General features: G+C 43.8%; 1 long non-coding RNA gene across 1 annotated transcript; it reads left to right on the forward strand.

Annotated features, from left to right (window-relative positions):
* Positions 1 to 10,109: 10,109 nt before the first annotated feature.
* On the forward strand, positions 10,110 to 10,683 carry LOC139421897 (uncharacterized). Its single transcript, XR_011635684.1, has 3 exons — positions 10,110 to 10,218; positions 10,309 to 10,364; positions 10,460 to 10,683. It is a non-coding gene; the product is annotated as an uncharacterized lncRNA (long non-coding RNA).
* Positions 10,684 to 15,719: the final 5,036 nt, after the last annotated feature.

The raw sequence follows: 15,719 nt of genomic DNA on the forward strand, positions 1-15,719 counted from the left end.
AGTGAATGAAGTCAATGGCAATGTGTCTGAGATAGAGGTCTTTGCCCTAACCTAGACTAAGTATATTCCAAACAACAGGCAATTTCTTGTCAATTTATGTTTGGAGAGAAATGAGATTAAGGACAAGTGTGAGCAGCATACCAGCTCTGCTCTTACTCAAGGTCAAGCCCTGTCGCACACATCGGATTCTATGGCCTGTTGAACAACATTGGTTGTCGACTGTAGAATAACAGTTGCACTGTTCTGATTATTTGTGCGAAGTCGGCGTACAGTTATTTGGGTAAATAACTAGAGAAATATATTGTGCAGTATATGAGACTTCAACTTTATATGTTTGGTGTTCCCTCTCCGAAGATGTCACAATGTAAAACACTCAAAGGTTTTACTGTTGCAATACAAACAGAAAGCACAAGAAGAATAATACAATGAATCATGTGGAAAACCTGTAAAACAGAGGAGCCATAGTTCTTGCCTTTAGATGACTATCTGCGCTCAATTTGACTTTGTATGGGACAGAACCAGCACCCAAAAACAAATCATTTGAGACATTCGTTTTTATAAATGTTTATACTCGGAACAAGACGTAAAACGATTGAAAAGTTCTTCAAGTTTAGTCACGTATTACTTTGAAAAACGGTTTAATTTATGATTTTGGATTGGAGAAAAACTATAAAAATGGTGGCACCATTTTTCAGTTAGCCCACACGGAAAGTGTCTAGAATCTTGTTGTTCTTCAGCCTCCGCAAGGAAATCTGGAAATCTTGACAGAAAAAGTGCGATATTGTAATGCAAAAACAACAGGTCTGTTATTGTGAACGTCATGAATGTACTGTACTAGTCTGAGGTAGCCGAACATCTTAGGTCATTGTTTTCTATGATCCCACATACAGTTTCTGGTTGAGACAGGCCTCACACACAGCTCAGATTGTGTCTTCATGTCTGCAATATTCTTGGTTTCCACCCACAGTTTCCACAGTGACTGGACTGCCATTCTTCCTGTCTCTGGTTTTGCCCTACAGTGTGCTTCACTTCCTGGAACCCAGGATGTGGTTCCATGGTGTCACTAATCTGGAGTCAGACCAGTCACCATCAGCCCACCTCTTCAGCTGACTATATGTATTTGTGGACTTTTAATTTTTATTGGAGAATGAGTAACATCCTGAAAAATACTAATTTGACCTTTAACTGTCAATGTCATTGTTGGCTGTACTGTCTTCTTGTAGTCTATTGATGGTCTACCACAGTGTTTCCCAACTCCAGTCCTCCAGCACCCACAACAGTACACATTTTTATTGTAGTCCCAGACAAGCACACCTGATTCAACTTATCAACTAATGATCAAGCCCTCAATGAGTTGAATCAGGTGAGTTTGTCTGGGGCTACAACAAACATGTGTGGTATTGAGTGAAACACTGGTTAACCGTACACCCAATCTTTTTCTCTGTCTTATACCTACAGATGTAGGATCTTGATTTGAGACAGTTTGCTACAGCAGGAAAAGAATTGTGCAGCAACAGGAAATGAGAATTATTATGTAGATTATAATTAATGGACATTTTTGGGGTTGATAAAATGTTTCGTAAGGGGAAAATCAAGTCTGATATTTCTAGGTGTAAATTACAAACTTCAGAAGGCTTTTTAAACCTCAAACACACTACACGTTTTACAAAGTTCTCCTGCAACAGGGTTATCAAATGAAGATCCTACATCTGTAATGCAGATTCAGCATAACTTTTAAACAGAATTTAGGGTCTGCATCAACTCTTCAAATAATATTGTTTCCTCCTTACCGGCAGAGAGAGAGAACTCACCCCCTCCTTAACAGTACTAACCACCATGCAGTAGGAAAATAGAGTGCAATAGGACAAACGTTCACTGTCTTGGATTGGGTTCAGGATTGTTGGGACATTCTTTATAAGACTGTTCTTTATGAAGATTGTAATAAAAACCTAAACCGGAAGTGTTAGGATACCTAATGTAGGCCTATAACTGTCATTGATGGATAAGGAATGAAAATACACATATTGATTTTGTGAGATTGATTTTGATTGACTGACGATATTAATAAAAATAGACATGTCGTTTTTTGTAGTTAATGTTTCGGCAATAGTTGGAATTGCAATAGATGGTGTAACATATGGCAGGATATGATAAGCAAAGTATTGGTCTGGATTATTCTTGTATACAATTGATGTATCAGTGTGTATTATTTAGTCATTAAGGTTGGATTTGATAGGTGAAAATTGTCTGTTAATTGAATGATTAGAATATTCTGCCCTGAAACATATGATTGTATGGAATTGATTAGAATGTATGAAATCATAATCAATAAATGTGTAGTCCTAGTCAGAATTAGGGTAAAACAATATGTCTTTATGGTATTATAAACAGATTGTCTGAGCTCGGTGCCGACCTGACTAGAGATTTGGGAGAGAACGGGGAGTACGTATCAAGGACAAAGTCACTATCTCTGTCGGCTGGGAAGTGAGACAGACAGTGTGTGTAGCAGGACAGGGTCACTATCTCTGTCGGCTGGGAAGTGAGACAGACAGTGTGTGTAGCAGGACAGGGTCACTATCTCTGTCGGCTGGGTAGTGAGACAGACAGTGTGTGTAGCAGGACAGGGTCACTATCTCTGTCGGCTGGGTAGTGAGACAGACAGTGTGTGTAGCAGGACAGGGTCACTATCTCTGTCGGCTGGGAAGTGAGACAGACAGTGTGTGTAGCAGGACAGGGTCGCTATCTCTGTCGGCTGGGAAGTGAGACAGACAGTGTGTGCGTAGCAGGACATGTGTGTGTGTATGTTTGTGTGTACATGTGTGCGTATGTTTGTGTGCACGTGTGTGCGTAGCAGGACATGTGTGTGCGTATGTTTGTGTGTACGTGTGTGCGTATGTTTGTGTGTACGTGTGTGCGTGTGTTTGTGTGTACGTGTGTGCGTGTGTTTGTGTGTATGTGTGTGCGTATGTTTGTGTGTATGTGTGTGCGTATGTTTGTGTGTATGTGTGTGCGTGTGTTTGTGTGTATGTGTGTACGTATGTTTGTGTGTATGTGTGTGCGTGTGTTTGTGTGTATGTGTGTTCGTATGTTTGTGTGTATGTGTGTGCGTATGTTTGTGTGTATGTGTGTGCGTATGTTTGTGTGTATGTGTGGGTGTGAGAAGTCAGTATAAAATGAATTGATTTGTACTCTTGACTTCAGAACGTTCCCATGAATAAACATTTAACTTTGGTAGACTGGGCCTCTGTCTGTTTTCGTTTCTATCAGTATCTTACAAATCCTTATATAACAGACTGAGGGTAACATAATTGAATTGGTAAATGAATAGGAGTATAGAATTCTCCTGACAGTTGATGAATAAATATGTTCTCATGTGCACAGTACACAATGGTTATACTCAAGAGAGAAAAACACTTGTAATATGTTTAGTTTGGCGTGTCTTTCAGGTTCGGTTTATTGTTTACGTTAGTATATGTCTATAATATATGTTATTCTAGCTCATTCAGGGTGAGGCCCAGTTGCAGAGCCATTCATTTGGACTCAGTTCTACTACAGCAAGCGATGCACTAGCATGGTAACTCTACTCTTCTCCCAAACCACATGGCCACTGTAGGATGACATGCATATGGTCATGCGGAAGTAGTAACATACATGTAATGCTAAGATTCTCTACTATATATAGTATAAGATGCTACTGGAAAGAGAAGTTGTCACAACTCATTCAAAACAAGTTGATGGGTGAAAAGAACATGACCAAATCAGAATTGTGTCATCTTGCTGAATGCAGCAATTATTTGACCAGATGAAAAATGTCTTAATATCACATACACACATTATACCACTACCATTTATTTTCTCATTTCGTTTAGAGACAATTGCATGGTCTTAAAGTACACTATGACAGTTTGAGTGGAGTATGATTTGGGAAGACTGAGGGATTAGATCAATCCAGGCTAAAGTCTAAGTGTTAATCCAGCTCATGTGGACCTGAAGGGCTCAAACATTAAAACAAACTTCTTTATTTCACCACCACATAATCAGGCATTGTGTGGGTGCAGGAAAAACAAGCCGGTTTGCTAGTCATGCCTCACTGACATAACAGTTCCTACCTGAGGTTAGATATCTTGACTCGTCTGAAATAAAAATACTAGGTTCATGTTATATCAATACATGTGATTGGGTTAATGAGTGTGATCAGTGGTGGGGCAAACTAAAAAAAAAAGTTTCAGATGCATGCCAGCAAAGCCACTACACAACACTAAACAATACACTATAACGGTGACAAACGGTGCCTACAAACTGTTAAGGCCCCAACAGCCTGATAGCCAACACCTTACCACTGCTACACCCGGCTATCAGCGGAGCCCTGTCTGGCAGAAAAACAGTTCATTCAGCCTCATTTACTGCCTTTAAAAAAAACATAGCTGACTTGCTTAAACAAATGTGGTTTCTACTGACAATTGAGATGTACAAACTATGGCATAAATGGATGACGAGCAGATTAGAGGCAATCTGTAATTTCGATTAAGACATTAATGAGCGAGCTAGGAAGGACGTAGTCAATATAACTATTTGTTCAGCACTTTGAAATGTACGGTAACAGAATTCAGAACATGGGCCATTCTTACAGTGTTCTCCCTGTACACCAAGCCAGAACCATAGGATAAATAAAGGGGGGCATACAAGCAGACAAGGAAAGCTCTTACGATTATCGATGATTGCATTTCTCTAAAACAGGCTCTAGGCTAAATGTGCACACCAAGTCAGAACAGTAGGTAAAGTTCTGAGGTGAAAAGGGAGTTAACTATTAGGGTGAGGCACATGGGCTTAATACTACTTCGTACTACTTTCTTAGCTACCGTATACATATCTCCCTGGCATATTACATAATTTATGGAGCAGCATACAATACATTTTTGGACACCTTATTGTGCTGTTCTCACTTGAACAGGAAGGTGGCGCGGCGGTCCTTCCTGTGGGCTCTAGAAAGAAGCCCGAAATACCAACTTGGAATTCAGAGTTGGATGACCCATAAAATAATTTTGAACGATTTTCCCAGTTGGAGCTAGTTTAAAAAAAATAAAAATACATTTTTACCCCTTTTTCTCCCCAATTTCGTGGTATCCAATTGTTAGTAGCTACTATCTTGTCTCATTGTACAACTCCCGTACAGGCTCGGGAGAGACGAAGGTTGAAAGTCATGCGTCCTCCGATACACAACCGCACTGCTTCTTAACACAGCATGCATCCAACCCGGAAGCCATCCGCACCAATGTGTCGGAGGAAACACTGTGCACCTGGCACCCTTGGTTAGCGTGCACTGCACCCGGCCCGCCACTGAAGTCGCTGGTGCGCGATGAGACAAGGATATCCCTACCGGTCAAACCCTCCCTTATTTTGGGTTGCAGCAAGGAGGCCTTAGCAGGAAAAGTTCATTCAAAGTCATTACTGGTCAATACTTTAAGAATAACAATACTATTGTTTTAACAATACAATACGTTCACTGCTGTGAAATGAAAAGACACACATTTATAAACAGTAGTTAAAGGTAGACTCATATCACGTACATGCAGAAAGTAAACTGCATAGTGGGTCAATTTCCACAACAACTAAGAGCATTGAAGCTCAAGGCTCAACCTGTCTGCTGTTTTGGTGCCCTGGCTACCACGCTGTAACAGTGTGAAGCCAACCCTTGCACATGTGCAGATACTGTGTGTGGCTGTTTGAGAGAGAAAGCCTTGCATCTCACTCATCTCAACATCTCTGGTGCTCGTGGCAGCGTCATTTATATTAATCCATACAACATTTTCTACTGTTTTACTCCAACTCAATCATACATTTTTTATGAACACAGTTTATATTTGACCATGCAATAAAAAGCAGTAAATGTGGATTTTCATTAGGGGAAAACTGATCAGAATAGGAGATCCTGGCTAGCCCTGTGACCACCAGATAAGCCTGCATCCTGAGAAACACTGGACAGTAATAGACATTACTAGCTAGTCTGGACTGTATCACTCTCCACCAGTGGAACAACTGATGCACCATAACAGGAAGTCTTCAGTATATGCAGGGTCTGTTCTAGCATTTTGGCGGCCCTAAGAGAGATTTGGTTGGGGACCCTCCACAACGCCCAGTTGGTAATTCGGCCATGATTACTACAAGGTTTAGATAGCTGACTAGACTAACTTACCTAGCAATGTAAAGAAATGTTTGCTGACATGGGCTGATTGAGTGACTGCCAGCGACTGACATAACTGCCAGTGATTGAGGAAAACTGCTGATGCACTACCAAATTTTTAAATTGCAATTTGTGTATTCTACTATTCTAAATCTCAGCAGTACGTTGAGACCCGACTGAGTTCCTAACGAACTAACAGCTGTGGGGCCCCCTAGCATCCACAGGTGGACGCTTATATTGCTTATTGGCTGGGCCGACCCTGAGTTTATGGCTGAAAATTGACATTGAGTTTGAATGTAATCTTCTTTTCTTATGGGGGGGGGGGGGATTTGTGAAAATTAATGTGTGGAAATGGTGAGATCCCAACTCAGCAGTGAAAAGTGATAACTTTCACAGTATGTCTTTTGTACTGTAGACTGGGGTTTTAGTTTACATGCTGGAACCTGAGCTGTTTTACTGTAAACCTGAGCTGTTTTATTGTAAACCTGAGCCGTTTTACTGTAAATAAGTGTAAAGATGCAGCATTAACACTGGCTTATCTATCTGCAGGGGTTTGCAGTCAGGAGCACTGCAGAGTCAGCAGGTTAAGACGTTGACTGACTGACTGACTGACTGACTGACTGACTGGGCCGCTTGCTTCAGTGAGTCACTTTGAAATGTCACAATGCGGTCTCACATGGTCATTAGTCAGATGACTCTTTTCATGTCACTAGTTAACATAATCTTAAATAGGGAAAACAGACACAACTGACTCCCTGCTGCTCTGTATGGAGCTGCTGTATACGATGACAGGCCATGACTCTGACTCCGGAGCATCTTGTTAATGACAGTGGAAAATAGCATCAATGTTTCATAGCAGGATGACTCTAGACTCCTGTGGCATAACGTGGCTTAATTCAAGTGTGTTCTTAACACATCGCTGCAGTGGCTACACGGTATGTGTCTGTCTGTATGGAAAAATCCTCCCTTATAAAACATTATTTTTTCAAACGATGTGTGTTTCTGTCTGTCAAAGGGCCTCTCAGTCGCTTAGTCTGTCTCAAAACAAATTACCCAATATATAAAGTAGGCTTGCGACAGTTTAGTTGGAAATCTTGTATTTTTTCAAGGAATTGTGCAAGGAGATGTAAACAGGCTTGAAGTGACACCCACACAGGCAGTATAGTGTTTTATGGGTGTCAACAGGGACAGGGACAGGTCTGGGTCCCGTGCAGGGCATTTAGTTATAGTGTATCCATGCATGACCTTTAGCCCAAACAGACCATAAGGAGGCACTCGGAGGCCACTTCCACTGACCAACACAGACCTAGGCCTACACACAAGGAAAACAGAGTGCTCAAAACAGGATGGAGAAATGGCAATCTTAAGGTGAAAAAATTGTATTGGAGCAGATGCATCAAATGCCATCTCTGAACATTGATGTAGTGTCCTTGATGGGTGGTTGTCTTCCGTATAATAATGAGCTATGTGAATAAATTCAATCAATACACTCCCTGAAGAGTGCAAATATTTCTAAATGCTTACGTCAAGAAAGGTTATGTTTATGCATAGACCCCAACAACTCAACACAACTCAGTCTTTCCTTGAGACGACGGCTGCACAAGTTATATTGTGTCACCAGAGCAGGATGGATCCCCTGGTTCCCCTGGCACCTCTGGCTGCCCTGGCTCCTCTGGTTCCCCTGGCTCCCCTGGTCCCCCTGGCTCCCCCTGGCTCTCCTGGCTCCTCTGGCTCCTCTGGCTTTTCTGGTCCCCCTGGCTCTCCTGGCTCTCCTGGCTCCTCTGGCTCCCCTGGTCCCCCTGGCTCCTCTGGCTTCCCTGGTCCCCCTGGCTTTCCTGGCTCCCCTGGTCCCCCTGGCTCCCCTGGCTCTCCTGCTGGCTCCTCTGGCCCCCCTGGCTCCTCTGGCTCTCCTGGCTCCTCTGGATCCCCTGGCTCCTCTGGCTCCCCTGGTCCCCTTGGCTCTCCTGGCTCCTCTGGCTCCTCTGGTCCCCCTGGCTCTCCTGGCTTTCCTGGCTCCCCTGGCTCTCCTGCTGGCTCCTCTGGCCCCCCTGGCTCCTCTGGCTCCCCTGGCTCCCCTGGTTCCCCTGGCTCCTCTGGCCCCCCTGGCTCCTCTGGCTCTCCTGGCTCCTCTGGCTCCCCTGGCTCTCCTGGCTCCTCTGGCTCCCCTGGCCTGCTCTGGGCATCATTAGTCCGTCTGCAGTCAGGAATAGCCTGGCGGTCTGGGCCGTGGGCTGCAACAGGGCCTAGGACTATACCTACATCGGCCGCATTACTACCTAGTGGTTATAGAGCAATGGACTGGGAACCAGTCAAACCCTGAGGTGTTCTGTTGTTGTATCCAATAGTGAAGCACTCACTGACCCTATGCTATGTTTTTTATTTTATTTAACCTATATTTAACTAGGCAAGTCAGTTAAGAACACATTCTTATTTACAATGACGGCCTACCGAAAGGCAAAAGGCCTCCTGAGGGGATGGGGGCCTGAGATTAAAAATAAAAAATGTATATAATATAAATATAGGACAAAACACACATCACAACAAGAGAGACAACACATCACTACATAAAGAGAGACCTAAAACAACAACATAGCAAGACAGCAACATATGACAACACGGCATGGTAGCTACACAACAAGGTAGCAGCACAAAACATGGTACAAACATTATTGGGCACAGACAACAGCACAAAGGGCAAGAAGGTAGAGACAACAATACATCACACAAAGCAGCCACAACTGTCAGTAAGATTGTCCATGATATAGTCTTTGAATGAAGAGATTGAGATAAAACTGTCCAGTTTGAGTGTTTGTTGCAGCCTATTCCAGTCGCTAGCTGCAGCGAACTGAAAAGATGAGCGACCCAGGGATGTGTGTGCTTTGGGGACATTTAACAGACTGGCAGAACGGGTGTTCTATGTGGAGGATGAGGGCTGCAGTAGATATATATATCAGATACGGGGTGAGTGAGGCCTAAGAGGGTTTTATAAATAAGCATCAACCAGTGGGTCTTGTGATGGATATACAGAGATGACCAGTTTACAGAGGAGTATAGAGTGCAGTGATGTGTCCTATAAGGAGCATTGGTGGCAAATCTGATGGCTAAATGGTAAAGAACATCTAGCCGCTCGAGAGCACCCTTACCTGCCAATCTATAAATTATGTCTCCGTAATCTAGCATGGGTAGGATGGTCATCTGAATCAAGGTTAGTTTGGCAGCTGGGGTGAAAGAGGAGTGATTACGACAGAGGAAACCAAGTCTAGATGTAACTTTAGCCTGCAGTTTTGATATGTGCTGAGAGAAGGAAAGTGCACCGTCTAGCCATACTCCCAAGTGCTTGTATGAGGTTGCATTAGTTGTACATTAGTAGAACAAAGATATACTAGATGGTAGGTAAGACTGAAACATGATTTGCAACCTAATTTTCAACCATTTTGGTCACACACACTCTTAAATATTTTTGCTGTAATCTGTACATTTGATTTGGTAGCACCAGTGAGACTAGAAAAATATTCACTCAACGGCAGGGTAGGGAAGCGAACCAGGGTGAAAGGCAAACACACTATTCATCGCGCCAATAAGATTAACCCTATTAACCCCTGACAGCCTTATGGCCACCATCCCACTTCTGACACCAGTGTAGCAAACAGTGGGGCAGGTAAGCGAACCCGGGTTGATGGTGTGGAAGGCAAACACCCTATGCATCGCACCAATATGGTTAAAACTGTCGATTGGTCCATGATATGTAAACTCCACCCTCCAGCACACCAGTGCGTGCACACCAGCTGAATGAAATCAAGAGCACCTAATTGCAATTGGGAAATTGAACCAATTGAAATTAAGTTCATTGGTTGACACCTGTACATAATTAGCCATTCAGGTAAGAAGGGTCTGGGATTCCTTTATGAGGTGCAACCAAAACAGCTGTTAGACATTGCAACAGGGATATTCTGGCAGGGTGTCTGTCTAGTATTAGTTCTGAATACAGTTGTGGTTTTGATCACTAAAATGGCTGTGACTTTTGGACTCTCTTTGAGGTTAGTTTTTCAATGTATTCATCTGATTGGTTTACCTTGTCTTAAAGTGTTCACTGGATATTGATGTTTACCTGTCTGAATGTTTTGTAGTGTTTCTTGGATTTGTTGCCTGCTAATTGGAGGGATAAAGTGTTTTCCACTTCAAGGTGCGTTTTGGTTTACACTACTTCAGGTCAAATCACAGTCTAGTTCCAATGGCTTAAGGCTGGCATTTTACCACAATGTTTTCTTTGTTTCCTAGGTGATGCTTATGGGCATCCTGCCTACACTGGACCTGAACCAACTGGATCCCAAGCAAGTGTGGTGTCTGGTCCAAATGCTAAAGCTACTGGCTACAATACCCTGGCAAGTGTGACGCAGGGTCCAAATGCCACAGCTGAAGCAACTGCCAACCATGCCTCTGTAGACGTGTCCGCCGGCCCCCGCGCCTCAGCTGAAGCAACTGCCAACCATGCCTCTGCAGAAGCGTCCCGCGCCTCAGCTGAAGCAACTGCCAACCATGCCTCTGCAGAAGCGGCTGGCCCCCGCGCCTCAGCAGAAGCAACTGCCAAACATACTTCTGCAGAAGCGGCCGCCGGCCCCCGCGCCTCAGCTGAAGCAACTGCCAACCATGCCTCTGCAGAAGCGGCCGGCCCCCGTGCCTCAGCTGAAGCAACTGCCAACCATACCTCTGCGGAAGCGGCCGCCGGCCCCCGCGCCTCAGCTGAAGCAACTGACAAACATACCTCTGCGGAAGCGGCCACCGGCCCCCGCGCCTCTGCGGAAGGAACTGCCAAACATACCTCTGCAGAAGCGGCCGCCGGCCCCCGCGCCTCAGCTGAAGCAACTGCCAAACATACCTCTGCGGCAGGCGGCCCCCGCGCCTCAGCTGAAGCAACTGCCAAACATACCTCTGCGGCAGGCGGCCCCCGCGCCTCAGCTGAAGCAACTGCCAAACATACCTCTGCAGAAGCGGCCGCCGGCCCCCGCGCCTCAGCTGAAGCAACTGCCAAACATACCTCTGCAGAAGCGGCCGCCGGCCCCCGCGCCTCAGCTGAAGCAACTGCCAAACATACCTCTGCAGAAGCGGCTGGCCCCCGCGCCTCAGCTGAAGCGGCCGGCCTTGAACAGACGGCCCGACCCCTCAACAAGCTAGATAGGGAGATCATAATTTGGTTTGCCCAACTCCTTAATCGTCTTTCCCCTGTTACTGTGCCTCCATTTGAAGAAAAGGGCAAAGGTAACTGAGGTGAGGAATTGCGCAAACTAATGCGCTTGTTTGAAATGAGGATCTCCTTCACTTGCTCATCGTTATGCAAATTGTTTACATGGGTGAACACTACAATGGTATGATTTTTTTTTCAAAACCATACGACTAAAATTGACATCTGATTTGGCCACTTGCTGACACTTATGTTGTACGGTTATGATTTTGATTTGTCCTGGGGTTCCTGCTACTCTTGCATGATTTGTTCAATAAACAATTTGACTTCCAGAATGCCTTGTCTTTTAAATGTGCGTTTCTCTTCTGCCTACCATATGTTTGCTGATTAGGGACAGACTAGGTCTGGAGAAAAAGGGATTGTGGCTCACACCACTTGTGTAAACATTTGTTTACCTTTGTTTCTGGTAGTTGAGGAAAGGTTGACTGCATTTCTTGTTTTAATTCCTCATTGTTTGCATAGTCAACATACACACTTGCCCCACCAGACATGCCACCAGGTGTCTTTTCAGTCTCCAAATCAAGAACAAATTAAACGCACAGTGTTAGAGCCATGATTGGCTGGAACTCCCTTCCATATAGCGCAAAAGGACAGCAAACCGGGTTTAAAAAAAACAAGGCATCGTGGCACAACGCCTCTCCCCCATGTGACCTACTGGTTGTGTGTATGTGTAACGGATGCACAAACACACAAAGCATTAACATATGTAAATTGCCAAGTGTTTTTTTTTCTTTTCGTGTCAGACCCCCGTAAGACTAGCTGTTGCCATTGACATCGGCTAATGGGGAGCCTAAAATATATATATATATATATTCAACTACCTTTAGCATTTGAAAAGCTGAAACTACAAAACCCTTTTCTACCCAGGTCTGACCTCCACAGGACACTGGGTGTGAAATGCTTCCTTGCAAACTCTTTCCTCAACAGTACAGAATCAATATAAAAGAAGCAGAGTGGAGGACAAGGACATAGAGGGGAGTGACTGCAAATCATAGCACAGTCCATTTGTATGTTCCCATGGTAGGAAGCATCTCCAATCTAGAATGGGCTTCCTATTTTGCAACAAAGCATCCCTCACTCATGCTGCCAAACATACCCTTGTAAAACTGACTATCCACCAATCATTGACTTTGGCGATATCATTTACAAAATAGCCTCAAACTCTCAACAATTTGGATGCAGTCTATCACAGTGCCATCTGTTTTGTCACCAAAGCCCCATATACTTCCCACCACTGCGAACTGTACTTTCTTGTTGGCTGGCCCTCGCTTCATACTCATCGCCAAACCCACTGGCTCCAGGTCATCTTCAAGTCTTTGCTAGGTAAAGCCCCGCCTTATCTCAGTTCACTGGTCACTATAGCAGCACCCAACCGCAGCAAGCGCTCCAGCAGGTATATTTCACTGGTAACCCCCAAAGCCAATTCCTCCTTTGGCCAAGTTTCATTCCAGTTCTCTGCTGCCAATGACTGGAACGAACTGCAAAAATCGCTGGACACTTATCTCCCTCACTAACTTCAAGCACCAGCTGTCAGAGCAGCTCACAGATCATTGCACCTGTACATAGCCCATCTGTAAATAACCCATCCCCATACTGGTATTTATTTATTTATTTTGCTCCTTTGCACCCCAGCATCTCTACTTGCACATTCATCTTCTGCACATCTATCACTCCAGTGTTTAATTGCTATATCGTAATTACCTCGCCACTATGGCCTATTTGATTGCCTTACCTCCTTTATCTTACCTCATTTGCACACACTGTATATATATATTTATTTTTTTCTACTGTATTATTCTGTATGTTTGTTTATTCCATGTGTAACTCTGTGTTGTTGTATGTGTCGAACTGCTTTGCAGTTTTAAATTAGATCTTGTTCTCAATTAGCCTACCTGGTTAAATAAAGGTTTAATTAAAAACAAAAAACAAAAACTAGCCTACTGATCTGACGGCACTTGTTATGTTAACAATAACACTGAAAATATCAAAAAAGAAGGACCAAGCGTCTTCAACAGAGGGGATCAAGCTGATTCTATACCATTTTACAGAGGCCAGTTCATGAAGGAAGGCTTGCTCATTAAAGTTTTTTAGCAAGCGTCTATGACAAATCAGAACAGGTCGTTTCACAGAGCAGCCATTATGAACACAGACTGTAAAACAGTGATCACTAAGGTCATTACAGGAAACACCAGACTGATACCTATCAGGATTATTAGTGAGGATAAGATCGAGGAGAGTAGCCTTTATGGGTGTTTGGAGTCATACCTTGTGGGATTGGTGATAATCTGAGAAAGATTTAGGGAGTCCCATTGCTTTAGGACTTGGTCAGGTGGTTTAAGCACGTCCCAGTTTAGGTCACCTAGCAGGACAAATTCAGACTTAGTGTAAGGGGCCAGGAGAGAGCTTAGGGCAGGTAGGGTACAGGCCGGTGCTGATGGAGGACGATAGCACCAAGCAACAGTCAACCAAAGAGATATTTGAAAGTTTAATGCTTAAAACAAGCAAATCAAATTGTTTGGGGACAGATTTGGTGGAGATAACTGAGCACTGAAGATGATCCTTGGAAAAGATGACCACTCCCCCACCTTTAGAAGATCTGTTTTCTGAGGGTTGGCAGGCAAGAGATTGACTGCCGACTCTCAGAGATTGACTGCCGACCCTCAGAGATTGACTGCAGACACTGTTCGGAGGTGCTAAATACTAATCGGCAGGCAAACATTAGATAATCCTACCGGTGTGTCTGATCTATAATGGATATTACCATCTCTGTCCAAATATCTGTACATAAAACTGCTCAAATGTGAGGTGCAGCAGAGGAGCTATAAGAGGATGGGCTTATTTTCATGGCCTTGAATGGAATTGATGGAACAGAGTTTCCAATATGTTTGATATGTTTGACTCCGTTCCATGGATTCCATTCCAGCCATTACAATCAGCCTGTCCTCCTCTAGCTCCTCCCACCAGCCTCCTCTGGTGTGGTATTTTGGAACATTCTGAATAGGCCTACCACGTGTGCACATTCATGCACTTAAAATGCGAAGAAATAATAGTTTTCTGATCTGTTCCATCAGCCTTATGAATTGATACAGCATATACCTCCACTATACTACTTTGATACACATCAGTGGGGATTAAGAATTGAGTACACAAAATGTCAATTGAAAACAAAGTGGTACACCTGCGTATAGCCTCCATTACACCACTGACTGTACGATTTGAGAAGGGCGCTCCTCCCTCACTGCTTTTGCCTTTTCACATCACCTTCCGTAGACCGGTGCACTGCGGTTCAGGCTAGTAGAACTCCCTCATAGGCTGCATTACAAAGGCATCCCAATTCTGATATTTTTTTCACTAATTAGTCTTTTGACCAATCAGCCCTGAAAAAGATCTGATGTGAAAAGATCTGATGTGATTGCTCAAATACTTGGAATACTTGGAAAAATGATTAGAATTGGGCTCCCTGTGTAACACAGCAATAGGTCAGTTTCTACAGCTAAAGTGAGGCAACGCAACAACCAATGGTTGCGTGCCACATCATCAACTGTGTCATCCACTGACATATGATGTGGTTAGTTGATACTTAAAATACCTATCAAGGCGATGTAAGATCTGGCAGACTTCAGCAACGTCTAAGCTTTGGAAAGGGGCTGAAGTCTGTTTGGACGCAATCACAAACTACCTCATAGTCTGTTTGGTCCCAGCCACACAGGCTGTGTTTACACAGGCAGCCCAATTCTGACCTTTTGCCCCGCGTTGCTGGCAAAACGGCTGACCTGATTGGTGAAAAGACCAATTAGTGGGGAAAATATCAGAATTTGGCAGCTACAGATGAATGAACATGTATGAAATTGAATATGCGTTCAATTGTCTGTTTTTTTGTAAGTTGTTGAACTGAATTTGGTCTCTTTCTTTTGTCGTCCAATTCTCTCTCTGTTGTTCACCATACATAAACGGTTTACTGCACCTAATCGCATTTGGGAAATTGAACCAATGGAAATGAAGTTCATTGGCTGACAGCTGTACATAATTAGCCAGCCAGGTTAGAAGGGTCTGGGATTCCTTTATGAGGTGCAACCAAAACAGCTGTTAGAAATAGCAACAGGGATATTCTGGCAGGCTGTCGAGAATTAGTTCTTGAATACTGTTGTGGTTTTGATCACTAATATGGCTGTGACTTTTGGATTCTCTTTGAGGTTAGTTTTTCAATGTATTCATCTGGTTGGTTTACCTTGTCTTAAAGTGTTCACTGGATATTGATGTTTACCTGTCTGAATGTTTTGTAGTGTTTCTTGGATTTGT

The sequence above is a fragment of the Oncorhynchus clarkii genome, chromosome 12 (assembly GCF_045791955.1).
Source record: "Oncorhynchus clarkii lewisi isolate Uvic-CL-2024 chromosome 12, UVic_Ocla_1.0, whole genome shotgun sequence".
Taxonomy (NCBI): domain Eukaryota; kingdom Metazoa; phylum Chordata; class Actinopteri; order Salmoniformes; family Salmonidae; genus Oncorhynchus; species Oncorhynchus clarkii.